Below are 19,955 nucleotides of genomic sequence, written 5' to 3'. Positions count from 1 at the left end.
GCTTAGAACTGATAACATAAAGAGAATGCCAGTCAACAAATTAATATCCGTATCAGATATCATAAAAAGTGAAACAGAAAAGTTACATGAAGAGCAGGAAATTAGTCTCATAAAAGCTGATTTAAATATTGGCCAAAAAGACCTATTAGAGTATGTAAATGATTACTTTATCAATGATTCCAAACTATTTGCTCAAGTTTCAAACCCCAGGGTAAACTTAGGTTTTGCACACTAACATACAGCTTAAGGTTAGTTCAGCAAATGAGGATAAAGTAGTAAAGATGATTAAAAGGCTCAAATGCAAAATGTCAACTGGTGTAGGTGATGTACCAGTGTCACTAAAAATATGTACAGCTTTATAAATTCTATAGCCCATGGCTCACGTTAATCTATCATTCACTGAGGGTGTGTTCCTCCAAAGATTAAAAGTATTGAAATGATGCCTTTATTCAAGAGTGGCATAGGCATAAAGCTGGAAATACTGACCTATTTCACTCTTCCTGGTATTCTCTAAAGTAACTAAGAGATTAATGAAACAACAGATCGCCAAGTACTTAGACAACGACATCTTACTGAATAATAATCAGCATGGCTTTTGAACAAATAGAAGTACAGAAACAGCAATAAATGATTATACTGACAAAATAGGTCATAATTTAGATAACAACAATAGTTTTGTAGAAGTTAATTAGACCTTTCAGTATGGGCAGTCATGAAATCCTTTTAGATTAGTTGGATGCAACAGGGATACAAGGAAGAGGGAAAAAGCTGGTTCTATCATACTAGGTGGTTACAATTAAACTTTCCCTATTGAACACATTATAACACGGAAACTAATTGCCGTACAAAAGACCTGGAGAAGAGAAATAATGCAGAATCAATTCAGCTGAAACACTTTTAATGTGCTGCTACAGTCCATCATACCATTATGTAACAGTACCATTACTGCTTTAAAAGAGCCTCATTATGGTGCCCATTAATGTCCAGAAAAGTCTGAAAGTGGAGGACTGCATTCAGCACAGCAGAATGAAGCATGTCCATAGGTACACTGGCTACCTCTCTTAATATGCTGCGTTTCAGATCAGTACATGTGTGAATGTTCCTCTGGTAAACCCTGTCCTTCAGGTAGCCCCTCAGCCAGATATCACAGTGAGTGAGATAAGGTGATAGTGCCCGCCAAGCATTTGGAAACGATCAGCTGATAATTCAATCATTTCCAGATGTGTTTCAGAGAAGCAGGTGAACTTCAGGAGTGATGTGCAATGGGGCCACATCTTGCATGAAAACCGTTAAGCTCAATGTGTCCTTCTCCTGTAGGGTGGGTATGACATGCTGGAGAAGCATATCACGGTAATGCTGCCCAGTCACACTGCATGTCTTTGGCCCTTGAGCACCAACCTGTTCAAAAAAGAATAGGCCAATGATCAATGTATCCCGTAAAGCCACACCATATGGTGAAATGTTCACCATTCAGAGAACTTCATGCACAGTGACTGGAGGTGAAGATTCCCACACTTGGCAATTCTGTGTGTTCACCTCACCTGTCAGAGAAAACTGAGCTTCGTCTGTCCATAGGATGGTCCAGGGCCAACCATTATCAACTTCATTCCTTACGAGAAAGTGGAGATCGAAGTCAACATGTCATTGTGCATCCTGAGGTGCAAGCTGCTGTATGATGTGGATCTTGTACAGATATCATTTGAGAATGATTCAAAGCACCTTCCATACAGTGGACCATGGGATGTTCAACTGTCGTGACACAGCACATGCGCTGCCTGATGATCAGGAATTGCACGCAGCATTGTCTGCCATAGCAACAGTGATTTCATCAACCACCTGTGATGCAACTGGTCATAAGCCTCTTCTTGGAGTGACGGCCAGTTCTCCAGTTGATTTGAACTACTTTTTCATTCTACGCACAGCAGGTGGAGAAAGAGGACCTTTCGGCAATCCTTTCAGCCAATGATATTCTCAAAGTGCAGCTGCAACATTACTGTTGTTATGATAATAGAGCTTCACCAATAATGTCCAGCTCCTTTTGTCCAAGCTCGTGTTGACACATCAACAAGTGCACTGTGAGTGGCCAGGCGTGTGAATCTCGATGACTGATTATGCCACTTGGTGGACAGTGGCGCTGTGATGCTTGGAAATCGTGCACCCCATAATCTGGATATAAATGCTACCAGTTTTGGTACTCGTACGGTAATTAGTTTCTCTGTTATAATGTGTTAAATAGGAAAGTTTAATTATAACCACCTGGTACTTACAGAGAGCACATCTGAGGCTGAGAGCATAGCACGGTGTAGATAGAAATCACTGGAGGAGCGATTGGTACACTGTCAGAATCTTATGTTATAGTTAAACACAACACTTCACTGACCTGTTCAGAGTCCTTGTGAATGGGATCTGGTTGTATGTTGGCATCCTGTGAGCCAGTGGATGAATGACAGAACTGTTGCAGACATTTTAGGACAGCAATATGTTACTTGGCTATGTGTAGTGTGGCAGCAGGTTGGTGATGCACTACTGGAGGTCTGGATGTTTGTATTATCGTGTCTCGTAATGTGATCTGTGATGCATAGTGAGTAGGAGTCCAACATCAGAGAGCAAAGTTTGTTGAATAGTAGAGAACACTTAAGGGGAAGGTCTAATGGTCTATCTCACAGTGATGATGGAGTGGATGGTGGTGGAGCTTGCTCGGTGTCAACATTGCCAATAACTCCACCGATGGGATGCTGACAGTTGTGGCATAATAACAAATAATGGGCGAGGTCAAGATGCAGCTGATAATGATGTAGAAAGTCCGATCCCAGGATTGGCTCGACAGTCTGTTTGACAAAGAAGGCCTGAAATGTGTTTTTCTGTCCTTAAGTCTAGGTAATGCCAGCAACAGCTATGATGATATCATTAGGGGCATGTAATTGAAGCAACAATAGAAAGAGAATAAGCGGCGTTTGAGGTGGTGGGAGAGTGGTGATATCAGCTCCTGTGTTAATGAGTAAGAAGGCTCATGTGAGACAGTCATAAACAAATAAGCGGGAGTTGTCGGAGGGCTGATGTGGGGTGGAAGAGCTGTGCTGGTCCAGTTGGTTAAGGCGTCTCCTGGTTGTAGACCTGGTGCACCTACAGCAAGTTTCTGTACATGTTTGGGTGAGCACAAGGCATCCTGCAGTTGTTCACCTCCTATCTAAATCTGCTATGGAACCAATAGTATCGCTTGGCTGCTGAAGCAGCAAGACAAGTGACACTGTTTCCTGTCTTGAATTTGTATGTAAACAGTGCTAGAGGAGTGGCAGGCTGAGGGGAGGAGGTGCAAGCATATTCACTGTAGCATTCAGCATTTGTTGGCTGTCCACGCAGTGAAGCTCTCGCAGGGAGGCAGGGGGTGGGAGCTCAGGCCAATTTGGAGGGAGATGGCTGTCCTTGGTCATTTTGCAGCTGTGTGGTGTGAATGCAGTGATGATATCTGGCGTTGTGGGTGGGAGCTCAGAGTGGTTCAGCAGGAGTCAACTGTCTTTGGTTGCACTGTAGCTGAGCTATACGATGCCCTTGATGGCATCAGACTTGCTGTTAATGAGATAATGATGCTGCGCCTGGGGGTGGATTCATTTGACGAAGCAGAGTCTGGTGTCAAGGGGGTCTTCCCCATGAGACAGCATTGCAGTTTGGTTGTGTGTGGGAAGTTTAAGAAGCCACAGTTTCCAGAGAGTGCTGTAAGGTATAAGAGTAGCATCAATCTTTGTACGGAGTTGGCACCAGAGTGAGGAAGGAGAGCTGTCTCTAAGAGTTTCTTCATGTATAATCTGGTGTAGTTGCTGCTTCAGGGAGTGTGAGTGGCCCTGGAGCAACAGGATCTTGGCTGTCTTGCACTTATTGTGAATGGATGCTGCCAGGAAGAGATCACTGAGATGACTGATTAAAGCCATAAATCTCACATCATTGTGATGATGCCATCAGCAGACATCAGGCACTCACATAAAGTGAACCATACTGCCAGGAAATTGGTACAGAATGGGGCAGTTTAAAATGAGGCTGGGTGGCATTATGACTGTTCATGGGCTGTGGATGCAGTACTGGCCAGAGCAAGGTGTTAACTGGCATGGAAGCGCTGGATCATGTAGTATGCAGTTGCTGCATTTCATAGAAGTGCATGTCAGGCATGAGCACAAAGGCGTGTGACCCAAGTGGGATGGACATTACGTCTTCTGAAGTACAGACCTTGGGCAATGTACCATACTGCTGGGACGATCATAGGAGCATGGCTCAAAAACCGATGCAGCAGGCACAGAAGGGATTGGGTATGGTCAGTACAACCCATGGATCCCTGTTCGACAGGTGGCATATGAGAGGTCAAAAGTGAATGGCATGGCTAGTGTGGATGTGATATCAGACATAGATTGGCTCTGCAGAGCCAAAAACTGAAGAGGTGTAGGCTGTGAGAGTTCAGGCTTGTGGAGCATGTTTACACTGTACACAGAATGCACCTGACAGGCATGAGATGTGAGGTGGGCGGTGGTGGTGAGATTGAAATCAGTGAACGATACTACTGGAATGGGGTGGACGTCATTTTTCGTTGCACCAGGATCACATTCAAGTGGAATGGACAATGTTGAAATAGGTGCAGCATGAGACTTGGACACCACGGAGGGATGAACCAATGGAATTTGCTGTCCGTAAACTGAATAGCTGGATGAGATAATGGTAAGATTGTTTGACAGAGTCCATTGTTGATGTGTGGTAAAGGCGCTGTTCGGATCATCCATATAGCACTGTGGTCAGAGATTTTCACTCAAAAAGTCACTGTAATGGTTCTGTTCAGTGAAAAACACGGTTAGTTACATGTTCCACTGACCAGTCTCACGGTAACCATTATGAAGTGGAACATGTCAAGTGCATAAAAAATGCGCGCTTGAATAAAGGTGTTTTTAAGCTTAAAATTTTTATTACCTGCCCAATTCCCTTAAATGGCACAAAATACATATATTATACCTATAGATTTATTTATTCCTATTCAAGAATTCATCTATGGTATAGAAGGAGTTGTCAAGGAGATATGATTTCAATTTATTTCTAAAACTTTACTGCTGTCTCTCAGACATTTTATTTCATCTGGTAATTTATCAAAAAGTCTTACAGAAGCATATTTTACATCTTTCTGTGTCAAAGATAGGTTAAATAGAAGATAGTGTAAGTCTTTCTTTCTTCTGGTGTTATAATCATGAATGTCACTATTGTTTTTGAACTGGACTATGTGTTGAGAACAGATTTCATTACCAACTAAATTTACTCTGAGGCTGTTGTAAGAATTTCTAACCTTTTAAAGAGATGCCTACAAGATGTGCGACTATGAGCACCACACATTATTCTAACCACTTCCTTTTGAGCGGTGAATATTTTTTGCCTAAGTGTTGAGTTACCCCAAAATATTATTCTGTATGACATCAGAGAGTGAAAGTATGCAAAGTATGTTAGCTTGCTAATTTCTATACCCTAAAAATTAGCAGTTATCCTGATTGCAAAAGTTGCTGAACCTAATCGCTATAGGAGATGCAAAATATGTATTTCCCAATTAAGATTCTCATCTATATGAACACTCAGAAACGTAGTATGCTCTAACCTGGCTACTGACTTCTGTTGGTGTGTTATATTTATTGAAGGAATTGTACTCCTTGTAGTAGAAAATGGGATGTACTGTGTTTTTTCAGAGTTCAGAACAAGCCCATTTGCATGAAACCAATCAATAACTTTCCCAAAGACATTATTTCTATCATTTTCGATTGGAGTTTCTTTGTTGGATTAATAATGATGCTTGTATCATCAGCAAACACTGTCAGTTTAGCTTCTTATTTCGGATAAGAAGGGAGGTCATTCGCATATATCAAGAACAGAAGGGGACCCAATAATTGAACCCTGTGGTAAACCTAATGTAATATCACCCCAGTTCGATGAAATGGGAAACTTTCTTAAATCACTTAAACCATATAAAGAAACTTCTTGCTTCCTGTTCTGTAGGTATGACTTCAACCACTTATATGCTGTTCCATTTATACCATAGAACTGTAATTTCTGTAACATAATGTCATGGTTCACACAATCAAACACTTTGAACAAGTCACAAAAAATTCCTATTTGTGACATTTCGCTATTTAAAGACTGTATAATGTAGGCAGTGAAATTACATATTGCTGTCTCATTGTAACAGCATTTTTGAAATCCAAACTGTGATTTACTAAGTATCCCATTACTGCTGAGATGGCTAACCACTCTTGAGTACATTACTTTCTTGACAGTTTTTGAAAATGCTGTGAGCAAGGATACTGGGTGGTAATTATTGACATCTGTGGTGTTCCCTTTTTTGTAAAGAGGCTTGACAATGGCACATTTGAATGTGTCTGGGAAAATACTTTGAGTTAGTGATGCATTACAGACGTGACTCAGAACATCAGCTGTAACTGCTCCACATTGTTTTAATATCTTGTTAGAGATGTCATCTACTTCAGCAGAACATTTATTTTTCAAAGATTTAATGATTTTCCTTATTTCACAAGAGGCTGTTAGATGAAAACTAATCTGACTAGGATTTCTCAAAACAGACTCTTCCATGTACTGCTTGGCTTTTTCTTTTGAACTATTCTCAGCAATTTTTTCACCTACACTTAAGCAATGGTTGTTCAATACATTAGCTACTTGTGTACTGTTGGTTAAGATGGCCTCATTCTCTTTAATAGTAGTACTACCTACCCCAGTGGTTATTTTTCCTGTCTCTCTTCTAACAACATTCCATACTGATTTGATTTTATTGCCCGATTTTTAATTTCATTTCTTATACAAACATTTTTTTTAATTTTCTGGCAACTTTTCTCAGTGTGTTACAATAATTTTTATTGTGTAAAATCACTTCTGGGTCCTTACTAATTCTTGCTGTCTCATATAATTTCTTTTTACTTTCTGAAGACTCTTTAACACTTGTAGTGATCCAAGGTTTCTTTGAAAACTGTTAAATTTATCAAGAAATATGTTGCTTTTATCATTGTCATTTGGCTTGTTATACACATTTCCCTATTAACATTTCTTAAACTTTATTGGACGTGCTCTATAGATACTGGGTTGACCAGCCTTACACTTTTACTTAATGGCTTCTGGACTGTACACCCTGCCAAGTTTTGTAAGGTAATCAGTTGCCCATCATGGTCCGATAATCCATTTATCACAGTGAAAGCATGTGTTAGTTTTACATCCTCGTGCTGTATAAATACATTATGACATTACTACTGTCTTGAGCTATACATGTTGGGAAATTGATCACTGATTCTATGTTATATGTCGTTAATAGCACTTCTAGTTCACTTTTCCTATCAGAATTGCTTAGAAAGTTTACACTGAAATCACTACAGATTAATAACTTCTTCTTTTTTTGTCTGACAGACAGCATAACAGGGAGTTAAACTCTTTTATGAATAGCTCTCAATCTCCTTATGGGGACCTGTATGCTGTTGCTAATAACAACACTACATTATCTGGCTGCAGTTCACATGCATAAACTTCAAAGTCTGATTGAAACAAAATTTGCTTACTCCTACGTTTTTGTACTTGTACCCTCGTTTTTTTGTAAATGGCAACTCTTCCTTTATCCATGTTAGATCTGCAAGTGTAAGATGCTAAATTATAACCGTTTATACTGATACTTTCCATCCCCACAGTTACACAATGTTCAGGCGGACAAAATATATCAATCTCATTCTTATTTTTGAGATCATCTAAACACACTAACAGCTCATCTACTTTATTTTTTATTCCCCTGATATTTTGATGAAATAAATTGACACTACCCACCTTTATAGCAGAGATGCTGAGTCGCAGATAGGCACAACAAAATACATTACATTCCATCCTGGATTTTCCATTGTTTGAAATTGATACTACCCTTAGCTTTATCCCTATTAACTGTACATGAAGCTTCTTTTATTCTATTTTTCTTTATTTTTGTCTGTCTAGACTTTGGATTTAACCTAAAAAACCTATCTGCCTGGTCTCATTAACCACAGGAATCATCCCTTGTGTGATTGTGGCCCCCCTTACAGTATCTGCTATAGAGAAGCTAACTTATCTTTCCCCTTCCTATTTAGGTGCAGGCCATGTCTAGTGTATCCCCATCTACCAATAGCATCAACTGGAACAATGCTCATGTGAGATTTTGTCGGTGTCTGGAACATTCTGTTCAGCTCAGTGTTAACATGTCTTACAGCAGCTAGAAGCATGTGAGATAGCAGTTGCAGTATAAACAGGGTGCCATTGTTCGTGATTCCACTCGACATTATTCTTGTCCAAATCACTGCACTGAATTTCACTTGGTCCAGGTCAAAGGTCATTTTGCAGAATGTCACATGGAATGTTTGTAACATGCCGTAGCACTGTATGCAAAATAGCCTCGGTGCCATGGTGGAGGCAGTGAGGCGAAACCGCGGACAATGGCAGCATTTTCATGTACCCAACCAGTATGGTAGATTTGCACAAAATTGTGATGTGGTGCAGTAGATGGGGTCACCAATGTAGGAACTGCAGTACTGTTAGATGCATACATGGAATAATAGACATTGGTACTAAGTAGACAGTTTCATACTTTATTAGCAGAGTAGAAAATACACCATGACACTCAAGTCAGGGGTACTGAGAATTGAACTCAGAGTCAAAGACGTTACTGTTACCTGCTGCTTAAGGGAGCAACATCAATATTTACACTGAGAGATGATAAATAGTCACTATGTTGCAACATCCCATTCTATCAGGTGTATTCAATGTATACCCACTAGGTGCCATAAAGTGTAATTTTTTGTACAGTAAAAGGTAATTTTACAAGTTTAATGGTAAGTCCCTTGACCTTTAGCTTTTTTATTGTTGGACTGAAGTTTTTTCTGCTGTACAGCTTGAAGGAAAAATACTTGGTCATCATACCAGATGTGAGTGTCGTATTTGCAAGACATTTCAGCATCATACTTAGATGTCGTCATGAAGTGATATGTTGTACCGAAGTGCTATTGTTTTTCCATTCCATACATATATACCTCTCTTATTCCTACTCATGGTACACATTATGCAAGCGATTTTCTTCCCTCATCACTGACATGCAAGAGACCCATGTGCCACACCAGGCTACTCCAACCAACAAATGAGAACACCTGCTGGAACATAAACACGCTATGTAGTACAAAGAAACACCCATTGTGAGACAGCCCTTTTCGTACTGGGACAGCATCATCAAAGAGATTGTGGAAGTTTACTTTTTGCAAAACCTCATGGATCAGGATAACAGATACTTAATCAAAAAAAAAAAAAAAAAAAAAAAAAGAAGATTAAGCTCTTGCATTAAAAGCATTATATACTTCATGTCAGAACACTTCAGACCAGTATGTGTAGGGGCAAGGCGGAGCATCTGCAGACACATGCTAACATAATAGAAACTCTAGCTCACATGGCTTGTGCCCTCTGTGGCACAAGGAGTTGCACAAAGGAACTAGAAAATATTAGGCCATTTTTCTTAACAGCAGCTGCTGCATGGAACAACAGATTTGGTGAGTGTTATACCCAACGTTGACAGTACAGTGAGAGCAAAGAAGAGGCACATGAGAAGACTGTAGTTAATATGTTTCTCCAGCATAGTGAGACAATGTCCAGAAAAATCAGACAAATTTTGAAGAGGCACGGGATCAAAACCATTTTTGGCCCACCAGTATAGAAACTGCTTGGTTGCGTAATATTTTTGCATCAGAAAATAAAACTCCATTCTGAATCATAGACAGGGATGGAGTAGTTTAAATGGGAATTAGTTTTACTTATAATATTGTGGTTTTGAATTTCTCAATTCACCCAACTGTGCTTTTACTATTAACCACAACACCAATAAGAATGGACATAGGTTTTCATTTGAGTGTAAGGGACTTCTGCAAAATGTCTGGTTGCCAACTTTCCGTAGTACTCTTACAACACACTTCTGTAGAATAAATACATTTTTGGTGTAAGTATCATTTCCCCAAATCATAATCTCATAGTGTAGTGTCAAGTGAAACTATGCTAGGAATCTTGTCTCTGGGTCAACTGAGACATATCTCCAAGTTCAAATCAGGCAAAACTGAATCTTTTCATTAACTTATCCGTGTACTGTTGCCACCTCAGTTCTGTACCTGAGAACTTCATGCCTGGAGCTTCATTCAGGGTGTTCCCATTGATCTTTAATTCTTGGGCCTGGAATCCATATTTATTTATTTGTTTGTATTTACGTAATATGAGCCTTTGCACCATTAAGAGTTAAGCTGTTTATTTTGAACCAGTTGTAAACCTGTTCCATTATTCTCATGGCTTTTTCTGGTTCAGATGTTATTATCATACTAAGTACCATCATTTAACATCACAGTTTTTGAATGATCCTACAATGTCTTGGAAAAATCATTTACATAAGTTAAGAAGAGGAGCGGCCCAAGTGATAAACCTTGCAGACACTATAATAGATGTTTCCCAACTTCAAATTTATTTTTATTCCTGGGATATTATTTATTAATGTGATCCTCCATTTCCTTTTGTTAAGTAATGACTCAGTTCATCCAAGGGGAATGTGATTAGTGCCACAATGTTGTACTATCTGTGACAGAATTTTATTATCTACACTGATAAGAGGTCTTGGCAGCATTGTAGAAAATCCCAACATGGCTATTTTCATACTTCATCCTACCAGTATAGAGTTTAAGGGATCATATGTTGCTTTCTCTGCAGAGAAATATGCACAGAACTCAAACTGAGCAGTTTTTGAAGGGGTATTGTCATAAAGGAAGGTCAATATTCTGTTTGCTACCTTCTCAAAAATTCCACTCCACAAGCCACCATACAGAGCATGGTGGAGGACACCTTGTACCACTACTAGCTTCTGTTTCTGTTCCATTTACAAATGGAGCAAGGGAAAAATGACTGTCTATGTACCTCCATACGAGCCCTAATTTCTCATACCATGTTGTTGTGGCTTTTCTGCAAGATATACATTGGTAGTAGAATTTTCTGCAGTAAACAGCAAATGGTAAACTTTCTCAGCAGTGTTTCCTGGGATTTCTATTTGAGCTCACGGAGCATTTCCATAATTCTTGCATGTTGATCAAATCTACCATTTACAAATCTAGCAGCATGCCCCTCAATTGCTTGAATGTCTTCCTTTAACATGACATGGTGGGGTCTCAAACAGTCAAGCAGTACTCAAGAATGGTTTGCACCCTGATAGCTGCTTCCTGCTTATAGTGCACACCTGACCTATTATGGGAAACCCTACAATTTTGTACCTGGCATGGGAGGTTGAAAAATTTGCTTCTGATATCACTGCACAGTCATCTGAGCCTCTTGTTTAGATCCTCCATTCTGCTTGAGACCCGAGGAACATGATTGATCCTAGTACAAAACTAACATAGTCAGCTTAGCCTGCACCCCACTTGCAATGCTGTTGCCTTCACCAAATCAGCCAACTGCCGAAAGAAGCTGAGGATGGCTTCAGAACCCAAGTTGCAGGCATCATTCGTGCCAACATGTGCCATTATTTGCAGCTGGTCACACCCATTTCACTTGTTAGCTGCCAGGAGGGCCTTCTCCATGTCACAGATGAGACCCCTGGTGAACAAACTGATTGCACACTGGCATTCTTCCCCACCTTGCATGCTATTTCCCAGAGGGGCTCCATTACCTGCCTGACATTGGAGCTCCCAGTGACTAGCATATCTGCCCTCTGCACTTGTCCAGATTGGGCATTAAAATTTGCTGCTGGCCTGTGCTGGTTCAGGAGTATTATCAACACTGAGTAGCACCTTATACATGTTGCTAAGGTTTAAGGAGCCAGCCATGCTGTCCATTTCCTCTTTCGCCATCATCCAGTGTCATGCAAACCCACCATTCCTTCTCAAATGAGGACAGATTAGCCTGATGTTGCATGTCAGAAGACACAGTGCCAATCAGGTCACCAGCAGATTCCAATGGCACCAAAGATGTTGTAGGGCTCATTACTAGCACCCCATTGTCACCACAACTTTGAGCAGAAGCCAGTTGACCATAGCCATTGCAGCTTCCAGTTGTTTACAGACAGCTGCCAATACTCATTGTGTCCACCCATGCCAAGCACAGTCCCAAGCCATATTGTACTGTGTAAAGAAGTTGAATAAGATCTCAAAACATACAAACTGAGAAAGTACAAACAGATTACTGGCACCAAAACAGAAGATTACAGACAGAAGGCCAAAATACTGAATTTGGTCTTCCAAAATTGTTTCATCATGGAACATCATACCATGTTTCCTCCTTTAAATTGTTGTATGAATGCTAGAATGGCAGATATTGAGACAACTCATAACTGAATATAAAAGCAAGTACAGTTTCTTAGAGGAAAAGCGTTAGGACCAGATGATATAGCTGTAAGATTCTACAAAGATTATGCAAAAGAACTTGATCCCCTTCTAACAGCAGTTTACTATAGGTCGCTGGAGCAGTGAAGGGTACCTAGGAAGTGGAAAAAAAGTGTGGGTCACCTATTTTTCAAAAAGGGGTGTAGAACATATGCACTAATTATAGGCATATATTGTTCACATCAGTCTGTTATGGAATTACAGAATATGTTTTATGCTCAAGAATTATGTCCTTTTTTGAGAATGAAAATGTTCTCTGTAAAAATCAACATGTATTCTGCAGAGATCTTGAGAATCTCAGCTCACTCTGTTCTTCTATGAAATCTATAAATCCGACTCTCAAGTTGATTCTGTGTTCCTTGACTTCGGGGGGGGGGGGGGGGGGGGAGGAGGCATTTGACACTGTTCTGCACTGTCAGTTAATGGAAAAAATATGAGCTTACTGAATATCAGACCACACTTGCGACTGGATTCAAGACTTCCTCATGAACAGAACTCAACATGTTGGTCTTAATGTAATGAAATCGACATGTGTAAAGCTGATTTCGAGAGTACCCCAAGGAAGTGTGGTAGGATTGTTATTTTTTACAATGTGTAGGAATGATCTAGTAGAAAGTGTCGGAAGCACTTTAAGACTGTTCACAGATGATGCGGTTGCCTTTAGGAAAGATGTAATGCCAGAAAGCAGTATTGAGTTGCAGAATGACCTACAGAAGATTGATGAATGATGCAGGCTCTGGCAGTTGGCTCTGAACATGAATAAATGTAACATATTGTGCATACTGACAAAAGAAATCCACTGCTGTACAATGACATTATTCATGAGAAACTGCTGGAAATCGCATCAGCCACAAAATGTACAGCAGTAACCATACAGAGTGATCTTAAGTGGAATGACCACATAAAACAAATAGTAGGAAAAGCTGATGCTAAGCAGAGATTTATAGGAGGAACCTTACGGAAATGTAACTCAACCATAAAAGAAGTGGCTTAGAAGATGCTTTCTCAACCAATTCTTGAGTACTGTGTGTCAATATGGGACCCTTACCAGGTAGGACTGGTAGAATAAACAGAGAAGATCCAGCAAATGGTGGCACATTTCATCATGGTATCATTTAGTCAGCGTGAGAGAATTACAGAGAAGCTCAACAAATTCCAGTGGCAGACATTACAAGAGGGACATTATGGATCACAGAGAAGTTTTTTATTGAAATTTTGAGAGAACTCTTCCCAGGAAGAGTCGAACAACATATAACTACCTCACAGATACATCTCGCAAAATGTTCATGATGAGAAAATTCAATAAATTACAGCTAATACACAGGCTTACTGACAATCATTCTTCCCGCATGCCATTCATGATTAGAACAAGGAAGAGGGGTCTTCTGGCAATACCAACACTAGCCTTCACCACACACCATTACGTGGTGTGTGGAGTATGACATAGACATAGTGTTCTGTATGTGGTCTCCTTTGTAAATGAGTTACACTTACTTAGAATTCTCCCAGTAAACTGAAGTCGACCATCCACCTTCCTAATTACCAAACTTACATGCTCGTTCAGTTTCATATCACTTTGCAGTGTTACACCTAGATGTTTAATTGTTTTTCCTACTCAGCTGCATTAACTTCAATTTCATTACATTTAGGACAAACTATCATTACTTACAAGAAATATAAATTCTGTCACTCATTGCTGACACTTTTCCTGTACATTACAGCATCATCAGTAAACAATTACAGATTGCTGCTGGTCGTACTCCTCAGATCATTTATGTATATAGCGAACAAGAGCTGTCCCATAACACTTCCCCAAGAAGCTCCTGATGATACCCTTGTCTCTGATGAACACTCGCTCTTGAGGACAATGTATTGTGTTCTATTGCTTAAGAAGTCCTTGAGCCACTCCCATATCTGGAAACCTATTCCATATGCTTGGACCTTCATTAACATTCTGTTGTCGGGTACCATATCAAATGCTTTCAAGAAATCTAGGAAAATGGAATATGTCTGTTGCCTTGTAACCATCTCTGATCTAAACTGAATTTTTTGATGTTCATTTTCTCCACTGATGCTTCCAGTATAAGTTTTGTTTGTATTTCGCAGTTATTGGTTTGTAGAGGAGCTTGATGCATTATTGTACTTTTCGGTTGTTACTATTTTGTTATCTTTTTTGAAGCTGTTGTAGATATTTCATGCTTTCAGAATCCAAGTATATGAAAACTCTGAAAAATTAGTCATTCTGGTACTTTTGTGGTTAAATTAAACTATAAAGGATACAAATAACACTTAAGATAGTTAACACAAATTATATTCTACTATATGACTATAACAAATAAATTTACATTTTTTATTTCACACAATGTATATCACACTTCACACAGCATGTATAATGCTTCACACAATGCATATCACACTTTATATCTAACAATGGAAAATCCAGGCTGGAATACACACACACACACACACACACACACACACACACACACACAAACTGCAGTCTCGGGCAACTGAGTGTGGTTTCAGTTGTGGTGTGTGTGTGTGTGTGTGTGTGTGTGTGTATTGTTGACAAAGGCTTTAATGGCCGAAACTTTATTTGTGCCTATCTGCGACTCAGCATCTCTGCTATATGGTGAGCAGCAACTTCCCATTTCATAATATTGTTACATTTTTATTTAAACCTTTGTAATTCAATTAAAGTTTACCTGTACTGCCTTATGTTTGTTTGTTTGTTTGTTTGTATTAGTCAACCACAATATTACTGCACCTGGGAGTGAGGGTGCTTCAGTCAGCTTATCATGAGTTTTTATTGCATGTTTCATGAGGACAGGCTGAGTCACTTGATAGTATATGCACAAGTGTCCTGAAAGCATTAACAGTGTGATGCACTTTCCGTAATCATCATTGTACTTATTTATTGTTAAGTCACAGCATGTTTCCGATAACAGCAACGACAGGCCAAGTGCAATAATATCGTTGTTGAGTAGTATGTAATGGAACCCAATGAGGTGAACTGGCTGTTCTGAATAAGTCATGGTGCAGTGAAATACTACAGCATCAGACATGCTGTAGTCATACAGTTAAAAATTTGTATGGTCCTTGTTGTAACTGTTGGAAGGCTGAGAGAGAAGTGTAATATTTGTAAATCGGATATGTTAACATGACTTTGAATGAAAAACTTTGCAATAAATTAAAAAATCGACAAAATAAACTGTTGCAGCTTCTCTGACGAGAAGCAACAGTTCTTTGACTATGCTCTTTGGTTTTTGTCGTCTAGTCTTTGTGTTCTCGTGCTACATTTGATGGCCATCTTTCTGTATTCGCTCCATCAAGTGATGAAATAAATGTCGTTTCGATCCTAAAACTGTGTTATTACGGTTCAGTGCCATGTAAAACCCACAGTGGTGACCCTGACTTCAACGTTGTGCATTCAGGAATTGTTTTGTGCTTATTTTCATCAGTAACAGCCTTCATGTGCCGGCCCACTGCTCTTTGTGTGCTGCTTGTGGCTGCCCCCCCATGCAGGCCTCGGGCGACGCATCGCCCACTGTTACTGCACTCCCGGTGTTGGGAGCTCCCTCAACCGCTGACATGGATCTTCGCCTGCCTGTGGTACATCAACATGTGTTACCCAGCAGATTTCCTAAGCTGTATGCGTTGCAAAAGGACAACCCTAAGACTTGGTTCACTCTGATGGACCATCTACTGGATATCCACGGGATCTCAGATGACAATGCCCATTTTGTCCGCCTGGTGAGCCACCTCAACGACCATCCTGACCTAATTAGTGATCTACTACTCTCGCCACCCACTTTGCACAAGTATGTGATGACGAAAACTTTGCTTATCAAACACCTTTCTCACCCTCTGACCGAGGCCATCCACCACATATCCATGACAAGCACCTCAACGACCGCACACCTTCGCAGCTGCGGCAGTGCCTTCGGTATGTTGGTTGATGACCAATCACTACCCCATGCTGTGCTGTGGACTCTGTGGATAGTCAAACGTCCATCAGACCTACGGCTTCACCTGCTATCGCACGTCGCCGACCCTCTCGAGGTCCGCCTATATGAGGCCGATTGGGCCTACGCAATCATTCGTCACAGACACCGCCTGTCATGAACAACATCACCTTCACCTTCAGTTGGCACCCCTGCTTCGCCAGTTCCATGCGCCACCAGCAGAGGCCACCGCATGTGCCTTAGCAGCTCAGCGACCTGCCAGGTGCTGCCTCCTGGTGACCTACAGGAGGTACTACCTGCACCCTCTTAACAGCAGCCGACCTTGCCTGAGCAGCAGCCCAAGCTTCCGTGAGCTTTGATGTAGCTAGCTGCATCCCTCGCCCGCCCCGCTAGGCCTCGCCTCCAAGCTTACCCGCTTTGCTGGTACCATGTGTAACCCACGGGGACTCTGCTCGCAACTGCCATGAGCCTTGTGCATACCCAAAAGACTTTGGCAGGCACGTTTAGGCACCACATCCTGCCATAATCATCAATGGTGCCTACCTTGGACGCCACACTGCTTGCACCAACAGCGCGACACCTCTATGTCACGGACTTGTCGTCGGGCACACGCTTTCTCGTTGAGAAAGATGTTGCTTCGTCTGTCCCTGGGCACGACATTTCCTTGGACCGACGTGGACAAACCTGCGATTAGGTTGGATTTTCTGCACCATTACAAGCTTTTGGTGGACCTACAGGCTGCTGTGCTCTGGAACCGCGCTGCTGCTATGGTCGCAGGTTCGAATCCTGCCTCGGGCATGGATATGTGTGATGTCGTTAGGTTAGTTAGGTTTAAGTACTTCTAAGTCTAGGGGACTGATGACCTCAGATGTTAAGTCCCATAGTGCTTAGAGCCATTTGAAGCTGCTACGCTCCGCCACGCATCTTGTTCTACCGTTCTGTGTTCAAACGAGTGCAGCACTTCTCTGCTCTCCACGTCCTTGGCCACACTTTTCACATGTGTTTCTCTGCTCGAAGATATTACAGCTCGCCTCTCTGATTTATCACACATCTGCAAGCAGATCAATGAACTATGCACTCATAACTCGGAGTTACACTCCTGCATTGCTCCCAACTCTGCTGAATTGGCTCATGTACGGATTGCCTTACGCTACCTCTCTGCAGAGCCGCTCCTGTCAATGCAGCCTCCCTCTCCTACTGTGTCTTCACGCTGCTTCGCTCCTGTGTCAAGCTGCACCTTTCCTGATGCCAGTTCCACATGGATGCAGTTGGACCTGCAGGACACTCCTGCACCCACTTCGCAGGATCCTTTGCATCACGTGGCTGTCATGCCACGCCCACTGTTGCCATCTCCCGCCAAGGCACTGCCCATGTCACTCCGGCCTAGCTCAGATGCTCATGTTCCTGCTTCATGGGATCGCTCGCTTTCCGTGGCTGCCGTGCCGCATGCTCAGCCGTCGCATACTTCCGATGCTTCATACATGCCATCCTGGCACACCAAGGTCAGTCAACCACCACCGCTCGTGCCCCCCCCCCCCCCCCCCCCATCTCGCCCTACTGTGCGTGCATCCCTCCACAGGTCTTGGCAATCAGCAACGGCACCTGCCACCAAATCTGCATCATGGACGGCCCTCCCATATGTCACAAAGCTCGACATGTAAACGGTTTCAAATTATAGCAAGTGAAAGAGATAGTTCAGGATTTACTGGCTTCAGGTGTGCTTCGACTATCAGACAGCAACTGGTCCTCTCCCATCCACCTGGTGCCTAAGAAAGACGGTTCGCGCCACGTGTGCGGTGACTACAGGTCTCTTAATGTTAGGACTATTGTAGACAACTATCCGATTCCTTGTATCCAGGATTTCACGCAGGTTCTGCATGGCTCAAAGTTCTTTTCTGTCTTTGACTTTTCGAAGGCATATCACCAAATTCCAATGCACCTGCTGGACATTCCGAAAACAGCGGTCTTTATGCCTTTTGGCCTTTCGAGTACTGCTTCATGCCCTATGGTTTAAAAAACTCTGCGCCGACGTGGCAACATTTCATGATTCGATTTTGCTACCACTTCCTTTCGCTTTTGCCTATTTGGATTACATACTTATCTTTTTCTCGTCTGTGGAGGAACACCAATTTCACACTGATGCAGTTCGTGCGGCTCTTGCGACCAACAGCGTGATTATCAACCATGACAAATTGCAGCTCTGTTCCACATCTGTTACTTTCCTTGGCCATACAGTCTCATCTGATGGGCCTCCTCCCTACTGATTCACGAATCGCGAATATCCTCACTGTGCCTCTACTCGAGGATTACGCACAACTGTGCCGTTTCCTAGGGTTGGTGAACATTTATTGGCGACATATACCTTGGGCTGCCTCCATCCAGTTAGCTGTTATCAACGCCCTCTCTGGTAAAAATACAATGGGAAAGCATAAACTGGACTGGACTAGGCCCATGCTGGACAATTTGAAATTGACCATCACGTAGGCTATCACTCTCGTACACCCCGAACCTGAGGTGTGGATTGTCTATCACAACTGATGCTTGCGAGTTGGTGGAAGGTGCTGTCCTCCAACAACACACTGCAGAATCAACCAGCTGCTGCATTTCTTGTCAAGAAAGCTAGCAAGGAGTCAGTGTAAATGGTCGACCTTCGACCCCGAGTTCCTCGCGGTTTATGAAGCAGTCAAACATTTCAGGAGTGATGTCGAAGGACGTGCTTTCACCATCTATTTGGACGATAAACCTCTTGTTGATGCGATCTGTAGCCCAGCAAAAGATCTCCCACATGCCGCTTCCGGCACATGGACTTTATTTGCCATCATTCTTCGGACACTTGTTATATCTGCGGTGCAGAGAACATAGTTGCTGAATACCTCTCCTGCATTTCGATGCTCTCCACCCTATTGAACTTAGAGGAACTGGCATGGCTTCAGGCTGAAGACGTGGACACACAGTGTCGTGTCACATGATATTGCCCATCCTGGAATGCGGGCAATGACACGACTAGTAATTGAACGTTTCATCTGGCCGGGCATGCGGCACGATTGCCACTCGTGGTCATGTGAATGCAGTCCGTGTCAATGGAGCAAGGTGAGCAGACATGTGCAACCACCTTTAGGACAGTTTGACGTCCCCAGGGGCTGCCTGTGCCATGTGCACATTGACGTGGTCGGTCCTCTTCAGCTGTCCGAGGGATACAAATACATCCTTTCCATGATCGACCACATCACCCGTTGGGTTGAGGCGCTACCCCTGGTGGACATTACAGCTGAGACAATCGCTCACATGTTCATTTTGGTGTGGGTGGCTAGATTTGGTTGCTCCCTGTCACTTACCATGGACCAGGGCCGCCAATTCGAGTCGTCGCTTTTCACTCGCTTGTGTGAGTTGTGCGAGGTGGCGAAATTTTGCACAACTGCATATCATCTGCAGGCCAATGGTCTAGTGGAGTGATGGCACAGAACGCTAAAAGCTACACTCATGTGCCACGACGGGCTTTGGTGTGAGGCTCTGCTGTGGGTATTACTGGGAATCCGCTTCACACACAAGAAGAACCTCAATGCTT

This window comes from Schistocerca serialis, chromosome 5, assembly GCF_023864345.2.
Source record: "Schistocerca serialis cubense isolate TAMUIC-IGC-003099 chromosome 5, iqSchSeri2.2, whole genome shotgun sequence".
Taxonomy (NCBI): domain Eukaryota; kingdom Metazoa; phylum Arthropoda; class Insecta; order Orthoptera; family Acrididae; genus Schistocerca; species Schistocerca serialis.
Note: the sequence above shows the minus strand (reverse complement) of the source record.